A 22,419-nucleotide genomic window follows, 5' to 3' on the forward strand; every position below is an offset into this window, starting at 1 on the left:
CCAGTGTTTGATAGAGGAAAGAACACATTATGTTTATGATAACATTTTATCATAAGAAATAATGTACATGGTTAGCCTTGTTAATTAGCTTTGAGGGTGTGCTTTGCTCGGTAAGTGAATTGTACTGTTACTACTAGGATTAAAATATATACGGGAGGTGATATTTAGAAATTGGAATTTTAATAATACCTAGTTTACAATGTTAGTACAATAAAATAAAGTTTTTTTTTTTCTTTTACAAACACACTCAGCCGTTCCCCAAGATACGTTTTTTTGCCCCAGGTTGTGCAATGGCTGGGGAGGGTTTAGCAAACAGAAACCTAGCAACGGGACTCTGGCTCATAGAGTGATGCAAAAGAGACACTCAATGAAGCACAAAGAGAACTGGGGCACAACAAAGGAGTAAACTAGTGCTTGATTGGTGTATGATATGGCGGTTGCAGCTAGTGAAGAAATGGTTCAAAACGTACCTCTGTGAAGAGGGGACACATAGGACAACTTGGCGACTAAGGCCTTTAAACTGTAACACTGCAAATTACAGTACATCTTGCTACTAACTCTGTTGCAAGAACTGAGCATGGGGACATGTAGTAGTATTACGCACGGGATTTGCTGTCCTTTTGATCAGTTCCCTAGCAACTAAAGCTATTTTAGAAAAGCCTTTTGCTTTTAAAGAGGATCCGAATGAGACCCGTAAGCATAATCTGAGCTCCATAGTATTTAAAAAGCACTGCTTCAAACACTCATGTGATTATGTTTCTTGTTGCATTTCATCTAATGGTACTAAATAAGAAAGCGTTTAAAAGCAAATGTAATATTACTCTTTTTTAGAATGTGAAGATGATGCCACATTCCAAATGTGCGAACATGTTTGAATCGAAAACGAATTGTAATGTGAGCAAAGCTAGGAGAATTTGCAGCTAGTCCAGCTAATCAAACGGTTTATTCTCAGTATTACAATTCTGACTCATCCTATAAAAATACATCATGCAACACTTGAAATAGAGGACATATAGACTTTGTGAAAATGCCCACACAGTTTCGGAAAGTATTTCAATGAACTTCAATCTCTGGAAATAACTGTTCAACTGTCATGATTCTATTTCTTTATTCTGTACATCAAACGTACACCATGTGTATTTGTCTACCATTGTTTTAATAAGTATAAGGTGTGCTTTGATTTGAAGACAGGAAGAGGTTTAAAAGGCAAAACTACACAAGGAACAATTCCAAACCTGAAAATATGTACGATAGTTATTATTTTGTATGTGAATTTGTATTTTGTATTCATTTGATTTCATTAAGCACTTTCACTGAAGAGCTGAATAGATTAAACAACAGTACAGGAATAAATGATGCATTGAAAACAATACATTCAGGAAGCAATGCATGACAAGGTGGTGATGCAATCAGTTATGAGAGAAGACTGAAAGATGATAAGCTTTAAGACATGTTTTGAAAATGTGTAGGGAGGAGGATGAGTGTCTAGAGAAAGGAAGAGAGTTCCAGTGCTAGGGAGTCAGAAGACTGAAAGAACGAATAAGTAAGGAAGCACAGGGAGGTTTGGGTACCGAGAATAAGTGCTGGTGTTCAGAGCATGGGCGAGAGCAAAGAGAAATTGAAGGGGAAAGATAGAGAGGAGCCAGACCATTTAAAACCAACAGAAAGAAAGTGAAAATGGATGCAAGTGTCGACGTGAAGAAGAGCTATAGCTAGCACAGAGAGGGTATAGTGGAGGAAAGTGGAGAAAGAGAAAATAGAAGATGAACATATCAGTTATAGACCGAATGGATGGAAATAAGATGGGAAGAAGGAAGTCCAAGGAGAAGGACAGAGTAATATTCAATACGAGAAAAGTCAAGAGAAGTGATAGGAAGCTTAGTGGTATGGAAGTATAGATAGGGAGGAGTGCTGCAGATCTTAAATAAAAAGAAGCATCAAGAGCGGGCAGTGTTTGAGATGTGAAGGGAGAAGGAAAGAGCTGGATCAAAAGTAAAGCCTAGTTTGCAAGCAGGAACAGCAAAGGGGGAAGGAGGTAAGAGGAAATTAGGGGGATGGAGCGGGATAGCGGAGGGATGAGGTAGGGAAGGTTGGTGGTGGGAAAAAAGGGAAGCTCGGTTTTGGAGGTGTTGAGATGGAGAAAGTGGGAAGCAATCCAAAATCGTATAGCAGAAAGACAATTTGAGACAGTTGAATGAATGAAGCAAGTTGATAAATGAGGAGAAAGAGGGAAATATGTGCTGGTCGTCGGCATAAAAGTGATAGGAAAGGTTTTAGGAGTATAATAACAGCAGTGAAAGGGATAATATATAGGAGGAAAGGTGAGGGTCAAGTACAGAGTCTTGAGGAACACCATAAAGAAGTGTACTGTAAAGACAAGTGTTGCCTGACCAAGTAGCAGAGTAGGAGTAGGAGCTGAAAGATAACAATGAAACGATTTAAGAGAGAGGAATGCAGGGATCCGAATTGAGAGCAGATATGCAGTAGCTAAAAGCAGCTTATGGGCATCTTGCGTTAACCAGTGAGCTGGAGCTACGAGTTATGGTTGCTTAGCTTACCATAACTAGCGAATTTCAGGGGGTTTTCGGTTTTAGTTGGAACCATAACGTCCCTTTAACAACATTTTTTTACTGAGTTTCATAGGTTTTTAGTGGCGCAACTTAACCATAACGTCCCTTTAACAAAGTTTTTTTACTGAATTTCATAGGTTTTTAATAGCGCAACTTAACCATAACCTCCCTTTTTCAAAGTTTTTTTTTTTACTGAATATACATATACATAGTGTGAATTTGATAGATGTTTACTAGGATTCCCTTACTTTATATACATGTAACATAAAACATACTGGACCCCATGCTAGACATTTTGATGTCTGCGGACTGTGCGTATGTCCGCTGATGGACGCGGACAACCTCAACACTACCCAAAAACTCAGGGGGTATCTTAGATTGTTCTATCATGCCATATAAACACTGAACAAGTTCAAAAAGTAGCACATGGACACATTATATGTAATAATAAATAAGACGTGGAACCTAAATATGTAACACATCAAACGTCCATTTAAATAGCATATGTACTCAAATGGAATATAACAAAACAAAAAAGATATGCCTCCAACATAATTACCTCACAGAAAACTAAACTGCACAGCAAGAAGCAACAGCAGACCTACACAACAGTAACAACAAAACTTACCAGAAACTTGTAAGTAAACTTCATTTTTCTTATATATGTTTTAACTTTCTGTATTAGGTACACTAAAAGTAATATTTTTCTTTTACACAGAAATGTCCAGTACTTTGGAATGGCTTGAAGAAAATTTCCCATTGATGAAATGAGTGAAGACAGTGATACTAATGGTAGACTCTTCTCTATATAAGTAAATTAATAACGCTGGTTCAATTAGAGCCACGCTAATAGTGCTGAAAACGCACAGAAAGGGGAGATTTTTACCTCCAGCAAATAGTTGAAGCTCCCACTTTCCGCCCAACTTGAGATTGGGCAGAGCGGTAAATGCAGTGGTAATGTCATTACTGCCACATTTTATCACTCTGCCCAAATCAGGATGAGGCCCATAGTGTTGAGAGAAGGTCAGAATGGTAGACAGTATCAAAGGCAGCAGAGAGGATGAGAAGAAAAAGAATAGATGAATGGTTAGCATGACCCTAGAAGAGATGCAGTTGCTGACATTGAGGAGAACAGACTCAGTAGAGGGCAGAGGTCAGAAGCCGGATTGAAGAGGATCACAGTGTTTGTGTGTCATCAAGGAACTCAGTGAGTTAGTTGAAAACTACACGCTAAATAAATAAATTTACTTTTGAATATTGAGGTAGAAGAGTGATAGGAAGAAATTTGGCAAGACAGATAGGTTCTTGGACAGGTTTTTAAGAACAGGGATTACAGTAGCTAATTTATAGGATGATGGAAAAGTAGCACTGCCAAGAGATGAGTTGAAGAGGGAAGTAAGATGTGGAGTGACACTGGGAGCTATATGTTTCACTATGTGTGGGGATAGACAGTTGATGGGGCACATTAAGGTTAAACCATGACAAAGTCAATAATCTCATCAGGAATAGTGGGGTTAAAGGAAGACATTGTCACAGGATAGGAGAGTAGAGGTGGAGGAGAGTAGAGGTGGTTGGGAAAAGTGAACAGGTGGGGGAATAGAAGCTTATTTGTTGGGGTATTTTGAATGTTGAAAATGTTTGAAGCAAAGTAGAGATCTAGATTGTTATCATAAATAGTGGAGGAGATGGAGGATGTTTAAGGATTTGAGAGAATTGAGTTGTGAGATTTTTGGAGACATCTTGGTTGAGAGGACAGAGACATAATGAGAGACAGATAGAAGTCACGTTTGGCAGAGTTGAGAGCAGAGGAGTAATGTTGTCACCCACGTTAGAGCCAATATTGTTTGCCTCATACATGGGTATGCCATTGTTGTCACATTCTACTTCTACGTCATCTCACATGGGACATGTTCAATAGCTCACACTCGACTGTACCAGCTGCTGAATATCTTCTTTCACTAATAATGACAAACTTTTGGGGGATTTAGCCCATTACTAAACACAAACCAAGTGTGTTATTTCTGACACTAGAAAGGATTTTCTGCGCATTTCCATTGGAAAGCAATCAAATGAACTAGATCTGGTTAAACTGGAATCTGCCATGTGGGAATATAAAATTAGTTAAAGCATCTCTTCCCTTAAGGCCTCTCAAGCACCTGGACGAGATGGCCTCAGCAATGCTTTGTTGAGGCAAAACCTGAACTGGCGGTGTGACACTACTTCACAACTGCTCAAGCATATTCTATCATTATTTTCTTCCTTTAGCGTGACAGGAAACTATCATAGTACCAATCCATGAAAAGGACAGTAGATCTGACCCCGCAAATTATCATCTATTAGGACACGTTGGACGTTACATCTAAGATATTTGCATGGGTTCTGCTCTTGAAGCTTGATATTTGGGCCACGAAAATACAATTGTCCCCTAATTTCAGAAAGGGTTTACTAGCAGAGCTGGAACACTTCCTTATATGTTGATCTTAACGAATGTGGTACGCTTTCCATGGGAAGTGCGGAAATGCCAGGTTCTTGTGGTTTATGTAGACTTCAGTGCTGAGTTTGATACATTTCCAAGAGCAAGGCTATGGAAGAAATTACAAGATGGGGGCATCCGGGACGGCCTTTTAAGAATGTTGTTGGCCCTCTACTTGTACACCACTGTTATGGTAAGACTGGATGACTTTGCCAAGGCTAGCGATCCAGTCAACACAATTGCTGGGCTTGAGCAGGGGTATATTTTAGCACCTCTGTCATTCAACCTATCTTTCAGAGGCATTCAAGAGTCGGTCAGCTATGCCAAACAGATTTGGGATGTATATAAACCACTGGCTGGGTTGCGTGTCCGACTTCATTTTTCTTCACTTGACTCTTTCGGGCTGTCACAGTACTTTTGATTGCTGTTGTGTAATTAATGGAAAGAGGATCAATCTGAAAAAAGCAAACAAAATCTATGACATTTTTCCCCCAAAAAATCAATGCACCATTTTTGCTCCTGTATTAGACTGTGATACAACCAGGTTGAACACGTGAGTACATAAGAATATCTTGGCCTAACAATTGACAATCATCTGAGGTGGATCTTCATTTGGAACAATCGCAGGTTAGAGTCAAATATGTGATTATAGGGCTAAATCAATTCTCATCTAAGAATGCTGGTTATTCCCTGAATAGCCTAAAGCGAAGGTTAACCCAATGGTATGTATGGCGCTGACATGTGGGTGCAATCAGTTATGGCAAAGCTTACTCTGTTGGAACGAAATAGTGTATGATCCCTGCTTATGCTACCCAACTCTACTTCTGTTGAGTACATACTGATCGAAAAAAAAAGTTGAATTGTGCATGCTGGATTGCTAGCGCTAATCTACATTGTAAGATTATATACGCTGTTGAAGGATCTCTCCTCTTTTATAACAGATTGGTCGACCCAGTGTGATATCCTAGAATGTAAGATGTTACATTTTTGTCACACATTTGAAGAGTTGACCATTTGGGTGGCTAGTAGACAAGTCACACGGCTGGGTTGGTTATGGTTAAAATAAACATGGTCACTAAAAAGGAACGAATTGCCATTGACTCTGACTGATTGCTTACTGACCTTGCTACGAAGGACATTTCAGCCGAACATGTCATTCATCAGCTGGCTAACTCGGGTGGTGCTAGCTATTTGATGGCCTACACTTATAACCAAATTGCATGTACCTACTGGTACCTACTTGCAATGTTGGAATATGAAGCTTTGCAAATTATTCACAATACGGCAGTTGGGCAGCTGGGCATAAACCAGTTATGGTGGATCTTGATATGGTGTGGCAGAGTTCATTTGTCTGTTTATCTTTCATACGACTAGGTTTTGGAACTGTGTGGCTGATATTCTTCTAACCTTACAATGTTGAACAGCTAATGGCAGACTGTTTTGTTATGCTGACATCAGGATACTGTAGATAGTATGTTAAGTATTTATTGTTCATGGATTTGTTTGATATTGTTGTTTGTTTTACTGGTTTGTATTTGTATTGGAATGTATAAAAAACCTAACAGGCTAGGTTATAAATAAATAAATAAATAAATAAAGAAGAAGGATATGAATCATTGACCACTTGCATTTAAATGCATTGTTTGCTGTTTGTCATTGTTTCAGGTATGATTGCATGGGTGGGCGTGTAGTGAGCAAACGTATAGACATGTGTTGTCTTTTCCCTGACTTCTGTGAGTTGGTTTCAATGACGTTCCATGGCTTCTTGCATATAACTTCGCCCCCCACCTGGTACATCGTCATCGCAGGAAATGCTCTCTCCTGGTTGAGCACAAACATGGACCTTCAAGAAGCACTGGTAGGTTTTAACTCAATGTCCTTGAGGAGACTGTCCAGGAGATAGGGCAAGTGATTTCATTAATATCCCATTTCTGGCTTTTGTATGCCAACACTGAGAATGCCTGCAAGCAACAGGTGCTCTAGTCAGGCACAGGGTTGGTGTGTGGTGTCAAAAATAACCTTTTAGCACAAATTAAGTCATCACCTGGCCATTTGCTATGGACATATGGCAGTACTTGCCACGACACAAGTACAATTCAGTGATCGTTCCCATGCACATTCGGCAGGTTGAGCTTCTGTTCACACTCTAAGTATACAAACACATCGCTCTAGTGAATTTGTTAATTAGTGCAAACAAGTATTATTTGATTGTATACATTTCTTGATTAAAATCTCTTCTATGTGTAAATCTAATGTAAGATATACATGGAACATGTGCACTACTCTTTAAACAAAGATTACTTCTGCATATATTAATACAAAGACAATTGATTATTTTCTTTGAGCAACAAACACTAACCTTTTATACTAGAAACAACAATTCAATTACCTTGTTATACCCTGTATAGCTATCATTATGGGTTGTTAACGGAAAGCCCATGAAAACAATCTCTTACGCAACACTGTCTTTAATTGGGTAATTATTCCACAATGACATTCAATTATGCAATTTGGGGACATAAAATGCTCTACGTGTCATGTTTCAGTTCCCATGCATGTAATGCTGAACATTTGTCACAAACCATATGTTGGCAACAGGAGAGTCATGCCTTGCTGAGCATACAATGTATATGTAATATGTCTAGTTGGGTGGTTTTAATAAGCATTTGTCCTCTGTTCCGTCAATCACTACACTCAGTTTGAAAATTACATCATGGCTATTTGCATTCATGCAAGCTGTCAAAGCTTCACACCTCCAATCCCCTCCACACTGGCAAGGTCTATCACAGTTCTGGTTTGCTCCTCTCACAAATGCTGCTGCAGGTTTGGCAGTGGTTTGTTGCCACATATGACCATTAACTATTTTCAGTAGTTGGCAACCAAATTGTGGACACAATTCTGAAGGTCCGGTCAGTAATTCTGCATCTGAGACATGGTGTCAGGTGGGTACTACAGCACTCATATTGGTGAGGATGGGTGATCAATCTTTTTTTACTAATGGGCAACCATTTCAAGGTTCAAAAGACCTGTGAGGAGTGGTGCCTCCTCCACTATGCCCTTCTCAAGAACTTTCAGGTCGTCATCTGTGAACTTGTGCTAGTGATACTGGTCTATGGTCGTGGTGGGTGTCTTATGTTGTGGGGCAAGGATGAGGGCAAGCTGGTCGGATGTGGTGTGAGATGCAGGTTGTGGTTGCAAGAGAAGGAAATTGGCTGATGTGGAGTTGGTGGTTGGTGACAGTGTGTGGGGAGAAAGTGACTCTGAGGCAAGCATGAGGGGTTGATGTCAACAGGTTTCATACGGTGATGCCAGGAGCCAGTAGAGAAGAAGTGATGTTGAAATAGATGTTTTTGCTTCACTTATTTGCCGGCTGACTAAGGCAGAACTTTAGGCACACCACCATACCTGACAGAGAGATTCAATACCTCTAACCGTCAGCATATCACCGGAATATAGTACCTGGCCAGACTAGAGAAGCAGTAGTTCAGAGAAAGAAAGAAGTATTTCACAAGAATGTTCAGTCAATGCCCCAGACTGCAAAACCTCATATCCATGAAGTTCAGTATTGTTCCCACAATGCTGTATATCAGAAATGAAATGAAGACTACTAGTACTGTCTTCAAAGCCCATAAGATATGCCCAAACTTAGACAGCCCAGTGTCACCTCTAACAACTATCCCTTATAGCCCACCCCAATGTTCCTAATCGACGCCATCATTCAGCACTCTTACATGTTGCCTACTAACTGTAACTGTAAGCCTCTGTGTGTTGTGTGTGTGTGTGTGAGGGGGGGGCAGATCCCTCACTAAAACCCTGCCTAAAGTCTCCTTCCCGGTGGCCAGGGAAAGGCAGATGCTTCCTGATCCTGACCTTGAGGTTGGTGTTCTGCGGGAGGATCAAATGGGAAGAGACAAGTACCAAGGTGGTGAGGAGATCCTGTGGGATGAGACACAGTATTTGTCTTTAAAAGGTACTAAGGCATGTAATGGCCTACTGTCATTTCGATGTACTTACAATACCCATTGAACCTTTTTATGTGGGCACATGTAAGATGAAATCCCTAACCAGCCTAAGAAGGGAAATGCTGTTTGAGATTCCCAGGGTTTAACACCCTCCTAACTCCCAAAGTTACAGTAAAAGGGAATCTATAAACATTGCCTCATGTTAACAGCTTTATTCTTTTCAAATGAAATATTGTGATCGTTCCTTAAATACATTAAGGAGCAGTAAATCAGCATTCAAAATTAGAAATCAGACTTAAAAGCCGAATTCTTGTGCTGGGGACTAAAAGTCCCATAATCCCCTAAATACTAAGACGAGGAAGAGGGCTCACGAGCAATGTTGCAGGATTGGTCAGCTTGTGAAGCATATTGACCCACCCCTGAGGAAGACAGAGAGGCTTAAAAGGCCCCCTCATGTGCAGGCCATTACATGGTGGAGGTGCTGAAGTAGTAGCAGTGGTAGCAGCAGTAGAAGGAAAGCACCTTGCTGGCAGTCCAAGCAGAAGTTGAGGGAAAGAGAGGGAGCCAGGACCACTGTGAAGCAGATTTAAGCTGCAGATCCTGAGAGGGTCCTTGTCCCCCAATCTGAACTGCAGAGGTTGCGCAGCAGAAAGCGATGACTGTGTCTCCCCATGTGAACCTGATTGCTGAGATTGCACAGCAGGAAGCATGTCAGAGACTGTGGCTGGAAGTTGGGATGCAGCTGAGGGTCCCAGCAGTGAGGCAAGCTTTGGGACTGTGTGGCAGGAACAAAGACACCTTCACCGAGGAACAGTTTATGTTCAAGGAAGCCAGCATTAGTTAAATTCCTGCTGAACGTGAAGAGAGCGAAGCCAGAAGTCGGTGAGTTTTACTGTGCATTCTGAACCTTTGCGCAAACAAAGGCAGGCAACTGTAGCCAAGAAGAATCAATTGTGGGTGAGTGAAAGCCTTGGGAACCTGACTGTTAATTGTCAGACAATGCAATGCAACACAAGTAACACTTGCATATAAGTAAAAGCAAGGCAAACACGATTGTTGATTGTTCAATAGCAAAGATGACTGAAGTAGTACTCTTGTTCAATTGAATAATAAACTATTGAAAGTCATGCTGGTTTAAAAAATTATCCTGAAAGTTAAGGCTAACAAGAAGGAACATTTATAAAGCAGAAGATCATTTTAGCACTGTACCAAAGTGACTGAACTTTCAATTGTGAATTTCAGAGAACAAGCATTGCCCCGAGTCAAGAGTGGTGCAAGCATCATCCCAAGCCCACTGTGGTGCAAGCATTGTCAAAGTCTAATGAATTGTACAAGCATTGTACAAAGCCAAAAGAGACTAACTACACGGCATACAATTAAGTTACTCTGGTTTGCAGGAAGAGAAGGGGTGAATGCAATATTGTAAAAGGGTGAAGCTTGTTGATTATAATTATTCCCTAAAAGCTGATATCCAAACTCACATTGCCAAAGCAAAAAGGAAGAAAGTTAGAAACATTTAATTACAAGGATTTTTGTTTGTTGGTGTGGCAGAAAGACACAAGTGGCTGCCCTTCTGGAAGGTGAATGTTCAGAAGAAGAGTGTATTGCTTACTTGGACGTGTTGAGCGGCCCTAAGGTGAAAATTGTCATTTTCAAAAAATTGTAAAAAACCACAAAACGTCAAACTAATGAAGCTGTGTCAAAAATGTGGTTGTCAGTAGATTAAAGACTTCAGTATCACTGCTGTACATCCTAATGTGTTTTTCGGGGAGAATGATGTGCCACTTGGTGGGTTGTATGTGGGAAGTACTTGGCTTAGTTACATGTTGTGTAATGGGTATATACCTGTTTGAAATGTGATCCTTAATAAATAAAGTATAAAATATTTTTTTTTTAAATGAAGCACTGTTGAGTGTGGATTACTATCGGGCAGGTGAGTAGACCTGCATAGTGACTCTTTGAAGAAGTGAACCTTGGATGAGAGTTAACTAGGTCCAAGCAGAAGTGCTAAGAAGTCATCCTGACAATATGGTACACTGTGACATATGCTGCCATAAAGATGAGCGCTTAGAAGAAACTGTGCTTCTTTATTTCTTGCCAAGAAGTTGTGTTTCTTTAGCCCTTACAAAAGCTGTGCTACTTTGAACCCGATAAGTAGTTATATTTTCTTTGACGTTCAGAAAATCTGGCAAATCATCTTGACCCGAATATCATTGGTGCTATTTGATTAAGTGGAAATTGTTATTCAAAAAAAGAAGAAGAATTGTTCCTTTTGTTGAACATTGATTTAACAGAACTTTCCTTTCTCAAAGTGAAGGAGCCAAGAAGTGTGTTATGACTTTGTTGCAAACTCAGATTTCCTTTTTTTCTTTTTGCTGAACATTGGAGCTGAATCTAACCAAAACCTGGCGAAGGGGAGTTCACCAGGCTTTAAAGAAAGAATGTGAGTATATTATACATGCAGTTGCTGATGTTGTTGTGAATTGCCATACATGTTCTTGTGTATTTTATGTATAGGTGTGAGGGCCAGATATCCTTTCTTAGAGAGTTTCATTTAGTGGATGATAGGCAGGGAAATCCTAGTCAGGGTAGGGATAGTGAAGATGCCATTGAAATGTATACTTTAATAAAATGGCATATTTTGAACAATCATCCAAAAGTTTTCCACCTCACATTTCTGACCCCTCACAGTTTGTGAATGTCTTTAAGTATGCCTTGCCTTGTGAGGGTCAGAAATATGAAGTGGGCAACTTTGTGAAAATTTCACAACAACTACCATTTTTATATATAATAAGATTGGATGAATGCCTCACTAGCCCTACCCTGACGAGAATGTCCCTGCCTAAAATAAACTAAAGGAAGCACTCTATAACAAAGGATATAAATCCATCACACTTGTATATAGAGAAAAGAACAAATGATAATGTTTGAATTTGAAATGTCACCACAGTCTCTCGTAACGTGGGTGAACACACCTTCCCTGACTTTAAATGCAATTTTGTTTCACAGTTCAAGAAAAGATAACAAGGAAATCTTGCTTTGCAATAATGTTCAACCAAAGTTTGTTGCCACTTCGATTTGGCAATATTAAGTTTCAACTCAGTTTGGTATAGTCCCACTTTGTCAACAAAAGTTCCAATTCCATATGGTATAACTTCAATTTGTCAATAGAGAGTTGCAAATTAGAAAATGGAAGGTCCCTTTCCTTCTTTGAATAATCCTTTAGCTCATCAATGGCAACAATAATTTTCTTGGTCAGGATGATTTTTGCCACAAATGTCTTACGTAGCTTTAACATGTCAACAGAAGATGTTATCACAATTTGGTGTACCTTTAACAGCTTCACCTTGTTAATAGAAAGTTCTCCTTCAATTTGGTCTTTAGTATCACAAACAACAAGATCATATTTTATCAATACCGCTTTTTAAGCACTTCTTCAACTTCCACCTGGTATCCTCCCAGGTGTCTACAGGTGTCTAAAGTTTGTAGTTCAGGTTTACTCCCCTGCGCGAACAGCAATTCACAACCACAGGTCCTTTTGGGCTGAAATATCATCTGATGAATGTTTTACCACATATCTGTTATTTTGTAGACAAGCTGAAGCAAGACTCATTTGACATCACCGATCAGTAGATTTTGGTTTGAATTCGGATAATGAAATGGCACATTTCCTTTGATGTACTGTTTGTTATATAATATTTGTTCTCTCGTGAATCCAAGCTAAACGTAAACAGGAATACTTATTATTTTTCTTTTTCCATTCAAATAGCTGGCTTTTTAGCCATGTATTATTTCAGGACCATTGATATAGTGTGCACTTCCATATGTGCCCAGAAAATCTACACCTCTGGTCAACTCTCTCATTACCTCCCCTTGTTTAGGCATTCTTCCTAACTACAATAACCACAATGCCCCGCAATTTTGGTAAAATCCTATACCTAGAATAGGTTAGCAAGCCACACCTAATACGATGTACTAATGTAGATTTTTAGTTAATATCATCCCCATTTAAATAGCAGAGATATGACTAACCAATTTATTTTTGGGTAAGACCAACAAATATTTTTCTTTGCCTTAAATGCATTTCGTACATACTGGAATGGACATCTCCCCATTGAATTGCAGTGTCCGCACGTTGTTTTTTCTCTAAATATGGGCGCCACTACTAAACACTAAGAAAGGACTTTTACATTAATACACTCGAAACAGTGCATCAGAAGCGGACCACCCGGCACACGGAGGACCTTTCTGAATGAGGTAGGACAACTCTATGTACCCATCCACACTGGGGGGATTTCACAAATGTTTTCCTTAGGACTTGTACACACGTGCTGCTGAACGCTGCACACGTGTTATTGTACTCTTATTCTGTGCACTGCCGCTTGTGCTCGTATTTTGGAAACCCATGTTGCCTTACTTAATGTAAATATAAGCCGACAGAAAGAAACCGAAATGAAGGTTCAAAACCATACCGTGACAAACCTCGTTGTTTTTCTTAAAAATGTAACATAAACATCTGATTAGGTCATTAATGCATTCATGTTTACATGTACGTGCGGCACTACTCTCCTTGGTTTCATTAATTTCTGGCAAGACACCAATCAAATACTAGTTTATCAGCTTGCTCAAGATGCTGCATACTGATTTTCGTATGACATAACTGTCATGCCGTCATGCCAACCCAGTATCTTAAAACCAAACTCCATAGACTCAACAGTTGCACAGATGTATACTTATTCTTGAAATGCCATATTTCCAAACTTAATGAGTTTTCCACAAACTCTAAGCAGGTGGGATTGACCCCATGACTTACCGCTCTCCTTTGCATCCTGCTGATATTATTTTGAAACAGAATCAGGGTAAGAACGCATGTTATTTTCTTTTAATTATTGGTGAAGCAAAGCTCCTTTGTTTACCTTTTACCATATATCTCCTAGCTATCGTTTTGCAAAACTGTCTTGAACACAGCCTCCATTCCCCCTCCCGTCTTTTCTGCATTTTTTCTTTCTTAATGTTTGGAGCATTCTACTTGTACCAAGTGCTGATATGACATATTTTTGTTCTTGTTTTTACTGTTTTCTAAATTGACCAAAATTGTGGGTTATTTTTCCATTTATTTGCTTTTATTCTGTTTTTCTCTTTTCTTTTTTGTGAACTGTTCATCTAGCCTGGATTTGAAAAAGTCAAGTGTAAATTCTGCCCAAACATGTGTCATCCGCAAAGGCTACAACTTTAATTAAAAGGAACAAAAAACTTCCACTCAAAAACGTCTTGATCTCTTTATTTGATGGCGCATTGACATCTGTTAACTCACCCAAACCAAAACTGCTATTTTGTAACTACAATGTTTTAGCTCTCTTTTGTCTTGGGCAATGCTTGCAGGTGTTCCCTTTTTTCCATGTTGCCCCTTTCTATTTTCGCTGTTTCCATAAGATCAAATTTATAATATCACAGTCTGTTTGCTTTTGTAAGATGTGGTTTCACTGTTTTTTGTAACTTGGACATTCAAAAGTACCTTGCAAAGCGCTGTCGCTTGAAAGCAATTCTTTTGCTTTGTTATGGTAGCACAAGTTTCAAAATTGCTTTTCCAATCAGTTTCACTCATAAGTGAGCATTCCTCACTCACTGAACACTGTCCTTGCATACGTGGGTGGGGAAGGCGCACTGGGGGGTCACACACAGGCTGTGAACTCACTGGGTAAGAAAGGCTCTCCTTTTCCTCTCACTGCTTGCAAGATTATTCTTCTTTTGGCTTCTCACAATGCAGCAAATCTCTGCTTTGAGTTTGTCACCGCCCATGCCACTGGGTAATGGAGCCCTGGGTTTACACCAGTCACCTGTGGTGGACTCCAGGAAGGGAAAACTTCACTTGTCTTCACTTCCCACTGCACAGCCTCGGCAGACTTGATTGCCAGAGGGCAAGCTTCCCTCTCGAATGCTTCCTGCTGTGCAACCTCTGCAATTCAATATTTGAGAGGCAGAGACCCTCTCAGGACCAACAGTTGCTTTCTGCCACGCATTGGTTCTGTGCCTTCTCTCTCCTCCATCAGTTTGGACTTTCTGCATACACCACCCTGCTTCTGCTTCTGCTTCCTGCTACTGCTTTCTCTGTCTCTCCTGCTACTAATTGCCTGCACCTGAGGGGGCCTTTTGTGCCTCTCAGTCTACCTCTGGTGTGGGTCAGTTACATTAATGACCTGACCACTCCTATAGTACGTCACCTATTCAGTCATCTTCCTCGTCCCATTACTTAGAGGATTAACAAAGTTAGCTTTTCTTAATTATGTTATTTTACAACAAGCCTTTAGGAAAGTAGGGCTTTGGGGAAAGTTGAAGAAGGGGGTTTCCCATTCCTCCTGACATGCCTTTCCCTCATATGATCCTTCCGCAGAACACCATCCTGAGGGTCTGGATCAGAAAGTGTCTGCCTTACCGTGGCCGCATGAGAAGGGTCCCAGGCCAGATTTTCGGGGGGAATCATTGCTGATTCATCACAGCATTTACTTATGTATTTATGTTTTGGATTTTCAAATTGTGAACCTTGCTGGGAAGCAAAGTAGTGTTATACAACTTGCTAAGTGCATTTGGGTCGTTTTTATAGTATCAGGGGTTGGTGGGATGGGTAGGTGGTGAATGGCAGGGAGAATTCCTAAAGGGTAGTAGAGATGGAGGATTGCATGTAGTAAAATTAACTGATAACTATTCCCTGATACCCAAAATGCCATTACTTTTAAGGACTGTCCACCCTATATCTATCATATGTTTTCCTGTAAACCCACTGTGCACAACTACGTAACTTCCAAGTGCTAGGTTCAAAGATCCAAAATACAATAAATACAAACAAAATGGTTTTTTTAAATGTAATAATAGTATTTTGTTTTATCAAAACATCTATACAATAAAACACATGACATGCACATTACTAATTCACATACTTAAAATTAATCAATCCATAGCCAATCATCATTTACATACCTCTTCATAGAACTTGATTACTTCTAAAAGTGATAAATAAAAGCTATGATATGATATGATATGATATGGCATTTATAACGCGCCAACACACAAGTGTTTCAAGGCGCGGCAAGGCAAGGGGGGGGAACAAAGGGGGGACAGACAACGATCCTACTAGGCCAGGTGTCATTCAGATTGCGCAAGGGCATGGGAAGGGGGAAAGGAAAGTGCACAGGGGGAAGGGTGACAGGAAAGTGCAGTGCATGTGAAGTGGAATAAATAAGACACATAAAACAGCCAGCTAGTGGCAAGTGCAAGGAAGTGCAGACGTAAGAGGTGGTAGGGGGGGACTGAAGGGATGCAGAAAACGGTCCCCAAGTGCAGGGGTTGCCAGGGAAGCAGTGCAGGTGGGTAATGGACGGGGTCTGGGCCAGATATCAGAAAGGGTGGTCAGATAGCCAGTGTAATTGCAGTCAGGAATTCAGCAAGGGAGGGGAAGAGAGAAAGCAGCAGCAAAGAGGAAGGTTTTGAGGTGTTTCCAGAACCGGAGATGGTCCTCCTCGAGTTTCAGGGAGGCAGGAAGGCTGTTCCAGAGAGAGGCCCCTGCCGAAGAGAGTGATCTGCCATCAACTCGTTGCTTGGAGAAGCGACTGACCCTAAGGGAATTGGAGGCAGATGAGCAAAGAGCTCGAGAAGGAAGATATTTAGGAAGAGAGAGTTGAAGTTATTGCGGCCCTAGGCCCCAGAAGGCCTTGTGTACAATGCAGAGGGTTTTGAACTTAATCCTTGCAGCCACTGTGAGCCAGTGCAGAGATTTCAGTCCTGGAGAGATACGATCCCTGGGCTTGAGGCCAAGGACAAGTCTCGCAGTTCTGTTCTGGATAAGTTGCAGAGGGCGGAGAGTGGAGGCAGGCAGATTTAGATAGAGGCTGTTACAGTAGTCCAGCTTGGAGAGGACCAGGGCTCTGGAGACAGTGAGCTTCTGGGGAAGACGAGAAAAGGAAGAATATCTCTAAGGAGGTGCAGCTGGTAGTGTGACTTCTTAGAGACGTCAGATATGTGATGGGAGAAGGAGAGTGCAGAGTCGAAGATGACCCCGAGGTTTTTAGCCTTGCAGGTGGGAGTGGGAGGGGGGCCAAGAGAGGCCGGCCAGAGAGCTGCAGGGAAGGAGGGAGCGGGTGTGCCGATGAGTAGAATCTCAGTCTTACTGGCATTAGGCAGAGGTCGTTGGCGGCACACTATCCCTGGATGGCAGACAGACAGTCAGAGATGAGGGAAGGAGAGGAGGAGGCCGAGGGTAGCCTGAAAATGAGCTGGGTATCATCTCCATAGCACTGAAAGTTGGGACAGAGGGCGGCGATGCGGTGGGCAGGGAGTGCCAGGTATGGATTGAACAGCCAGGGAGAGAGGTTAGATCCCTGGGGGACACCACAGATAGAGAAAAAGAGGAAGGAACCAAGTTGGACCTGGGCGGGTCGGTCGGAGAGGAAAGAAGTCAGCCACGCCAGAGCCTGACCAGTGATACCCAGGTTATCACGGAGACGGTTGAGCAGGATGGCATGGTTGACAGTGTCAAAGGCAGAAGAGAGATCAAGCAAGATAAGCATGCAAGGGGTGTTAGAGTCAAGGTTAGTGAGCAGGTCTTCACGGATGTTCAGGAGAGCAGTTTCCATGCTTCTGGTAGCTCTGAAGCCAGACTGATGGTCATGAAGACAACCAACAAATTCAGTGTGGAGATTGAGCTCGGAGATGGCCAGTTTCTCCAGGAGCTTGCCCAGGAAGGGAGTCATGGAAATTGGGTGATAGTTAGCCGGGAAGAAGGGGTCGGCAGAGGGTTTCTTAAGAAGACGGTGCACAAGGGAGTGCTTCAGGGGGGAAGGGAAAACTCCAGTGGTGAAGGAATGATTGCAGAAATCCGCCAGGGCAGGAGCCAGGGAGTCAATGTGATCCTTGATAGTTTTGGAGGAACAGGGGAAGGAGGAACAGGGGTGAACCTATTTTGACGAGACTTTAGTAGATCAGACTTGTCTAGAAATCTCATCTGGAGAGAAAAGGGGAAAGGGCGAGAAGGAGGGATGGCTGCAGAAGGGCCAGAGGAAGAGCAGGGAATAGCGCTGGGAGTGAGAGGAGGAGAGTGAGGACAGGATGTCCTGAGTTTTTGAGATGAAGTGAGAAGCCAGTGCCGTGCAGAGGGCCTGTGAAGGTACAGGATAGGTAGGAACTGTGGCAGGATTGGCCAGTTCCTTGCAGATTTTAAAGAGTTCAGCTAAGTTGTTAGATGCCGCAGAGACGCGGGCTTGGATATGAGCTCTCTTCTTGGTGAGGACGGAGAACCGATATTGCCTTTGCAGCAGGTGGCAGGCCAGTTTGTCAGAGGATGAGCTTGAAGCACGCCATTTCCTCTCGGCAACCCTACACTTGGGTTTTAGGGTGTGATCAGGTTTGAGTCATACCAGGAGTTACGCTTGGCTTTGGGCTTCAGGCGAATTCTCATGATGGGGGCAAGGATACCGAGTGTATCAGATATAGAAGAGTGGAGCATGGAGAGGGCTGTGTCAGGGTGAGAGTCAGCCAGGGGGAGGAGGGGGCGACAAGGTGGTGGCGAAAGCCTCAGCTGACACGCGCTTCAAGGGTTGGGTGACCAAAAAGGTGGGTGGCAGTGATGGAGAGAGGGGAAGGCCTGAAGAGATCAGAACATTGAGAGTGTGCCCTGCAGAATGAGTCGAGCCAGAGGGGAGAATGGTGAGTGAGAGAGTCGCAGAGGTCACAAAAGAGTTCAGAGGGGGGACAGGAGGCATCCAGGTGGATGTTGTAGTCTCCAAGAAGGAGGAGTTGAGTGGTTGAGGCCAGGCGTGAGGAGGAGAGGTCCGCCCACTCAGAGAGGAAGGAAGAGATCTGACCAGGTGGCTGATAGATAGTAGCCACAGTAAGGGAATGGCTAGGGGAGAGAGAGAGCCTGCAGACGAGGCATTCAAAAGAGGAGTAGGCCTGCGTGGGAATGACAGAGGCAGGAATCCACTCAGGGAAGATAAGGGCTACGCCACCACCGGAGTGGTTGGGCCTGGGCGCAGAGAGGATCTTATAGCCATCAAGGAGTGTGTCAAAGCTGGTGACAGAGCTGGCCATAAACCATGTCTCAGTGAGAATGAGGACATCGAGGTCAAGTTCTTCAAGAAGGCGGCAGATATCAGAGGAGTGTTTGACCGCGGGAGTTAAGAGTGGCAATGTGGAGAAGGTTGCCCTCCTTGGAGGACTTCCGGGGAGGGGTACAGATTAGAGATACGCCCTGCAGAGCACCCGAGAGGGGGCAGATAGGGAGGGGGAAGGCAAGGTAGCCTTTTAAACAGCTATACTGTTAAACTATCTTCTTAATATATTCAATTTCCCCTAAACACTTATAACAACCTTTAATAAAACATATTAAGAAAAATATTAATTTGTGATCTGTCCCACAAGCAGCCACACTGATTATCTCTGTCTATTATTCAAAAATCACATACATAATGAGCAAAGCAATCTGAGCGTAAACCCTTTGTTTCCCTACACTCCAAAATCAATTGTCTACAATTCTCAAGTCTAGTCATGTCTGTATATGCTCGACAATTTCTATCTTCATTTTCTTTTCCCCTTCTTGGGCCGCACACTTTCAGAGTGCAAAGTCGATTCACCATGAAACTTAAATAAATGTGTCTATTCACGGGGTCTGGAAATCTGTCTATGTATTTGGGCATGTTAGTTCTTGACCTTATAATCTTTGCATATTTGCCCAATAAAGCATATCCGTGTATACTTTCAAGTTGTTTTACCCAACCCTAGTCTTTAATTTTTTCCCAGATAACTTGGCTGTGTTAGTTCATAGAGGTAAACCCTAAACTCTCTATAAAACCTATTCTAAAGAATGAAGATTTGAAATCAGGATCTCCCACAACCTCTCATAGGGTAAGTCTTGCAGTTGGAGGATTTATTTTGTACAATATTGTTAACTTCTTCCCAAGATGATGAAATCAATTGATTGGAGTCCAAACTCAAGCTTAATTACTATCATTGGTAAGCTGCGGGTAGATTTAACAGTCACTCCCATAAAAGCCCTCAACCTTAGTTGTTACATTCTCATGTACATACTCTTCTCTCCAACTGAACAGAGGTTCTCCCCTCTCTCTCTCGCTCTTAACTCCTCTACCTCTAACTCCCTCAGGGTCTGTCATTTTTCAAAGAAACAAGCTGGGGGTAGATCTCTGTCTTCGGCTGGTGCCATTCTCTGGAACAGCCTGTCTGCAACTCTGAAACTTGAGGAGAGCCATCTCTGGTTCCGGAAGCACCTCAAGACCTTCCTCTTTGCTTCTTCCTCCGCCCCCGACACCTGCTGATCTGTTCTCTGCCAGCATTGTGCACCTGTCCACCCTCTGTCCCAGGTACCTGCTTACCCTGCCACCCTTCCGTACTGCCTCCGGGCCACCCCTTGCACTGGGGTCTGTATCTGTACCCATACAGCTCCCCCATTTTTCTTTCTGCACTTATCAGACTTTGTCTGCTGTCTTAAACCCAGCATGTGCCACCTGCTGGCTGCACTTCCACTGTTTGTTGCCTTTATTATTTATTTTATTTATTATTGTTCCACTCCCTTGCCTTGTCACGCTCTGAAACACTTGTGGAAGAACGGATAAAAATAAAATATCAATTCAATTCAATATATATCTCCCTCCAATCCATACGTTAGGAATGATATCACCTTTTGTACATAAAGGTTTCTTTGAGGGACAAATGAAAATCAACATTTCGGCCAGTTTTTTTCATCTGGTCCAAGAATGGTGATAGATGCACAGTAACTCTCTTCATCAAAATGGAAGAATTCCTATCTCTCAAGATTGTATATCCTAAGTATTCAATGTTATTACATGGCTGAGTTCTTATTTGCTTGATGAACAAGGGACACTTTTTTATTTTCCCAGTGTTCTTAAAGGTCAAGATGGCAGATTTTGCTGTGTTGATAGATACATTATTTATTACTAAACAATCTTCTACCCAGCTCACTAGTCTTTGTAGGTCAATTGGAGTTGTGTTGAATAATATTTTATCATCAGAAAATGCCAGGAATTGCCAGTGCATGTGCCCAATCATGGGTGGAAAGGCACAAAACATGCTCAACTCCTCCTATACATCACTCAGGTGGAGGTTGAAGAGACAGGGTGCTAAAATACATCCCTGTCTCAACCCTATCCTGGAAGCAATTTTTCGAGTCAATCCCCATTCATGCTGGGCCTTGCAGGGTTATTCCTGAGTGTAATTCTATCAACATATTCAACAGCCCGTGAGGTATACCTTTCTTGCACAGCTTGTTCAATAAGATATTTAGATCAATACAATCAAAAGCAGACTGTAGGTCCAGAAATGCAATATGGACCTTATTGGTGCTGGATTGTTGTTTTAAGATTTCTTAATATAAAAGTATTAATTGAACAGCCACGACCCTTCCTGAAGCCTTCCTTGAATACTGACAGCTGCTTAGGTGTTGTGGCCCAGTGTTCCAGTTGTTTGACGACTAAAGAAGAAAAACTCTTTGCCTGAAGAATTCAATAGGGCAATGGCCTGTACTTCTCTGGCTGGTCTCTATCACATTATTGTAATATTGGTATAGTATAACTATTGTGCCATGAATCCTGCAAGCAAGGTTCATTAACTTTTTATTTAAATAATTAATCAAGGAGTTGCTCCCAAGAACTGGGGTTTCCTTTCACCGTGTAGTTGGCCAGCCCCTCCGGACCCATCACCCTTGGCTCTTTACTATTGGCAAAATCTTTTTGTGAGAAGTCACAACCCCGTGCTTGCAATTTATTAATATCGAACTTGAGCGAGATATTCGAGATGTAGGTAAACTTAGAATCCCTATATGAAACCCAGTTTGATTCAGGTATATCTATTTTCTGGAATACAGTCTGTATATTTTCCTTATCATTAAAAAGATCCCAACATTTCCTAAGGTCTCTTTTTGCCAATGTTTTGCATTTCAACACTTCGATACTGTCACGACTAACTAAAGTAGCCTTGTACCAAATGCACCAATCCCTATATTTTTGCCTGAGCCATTTGACAGCGATCTGCAATTCATGTTATTCTAAGTTGTCTTTTTTCACCAAACGTTTTTAGCAAATGCAATTTTGTTTGAGATAAATGATGGAAAGTGCACTGGGATCTTTTTTTGCTTACTACTTAACAAGCTAGTGGTTAACCGATTCCTCAACCATTTCTCAATATTTCTAGACAGAATTGCCCTATTCCCATGAAATGGTTTTAATCTATCCCCCTGCAAGTTATTTGCCAACCCAATGAGGGACTAATTACAATGGACATGGGTTATCCGTATACCTGCCTCAAGAATTAGCATAACATGATCACTTCTCGTGGTTGCTATTGTCGATAAGGTACCTATCAGGTTAACCACTGATTGATGTACAAAGAAATA

Source organism: Ambystoma mexicanum, chromosome 5p (genome assembly GCF_040938575.1).
Source record: "Ambystoma mexicanum isolate Mex_15411 chromosome 5p, UKY_AmexF1_1, whole genome shotgun sequence".
NCBI lineage: Eukaryota > Metazoa > Chordata > Amphibia > Caudata > Ambystomatidae > Ambystoma > Ambystoma mexicanum.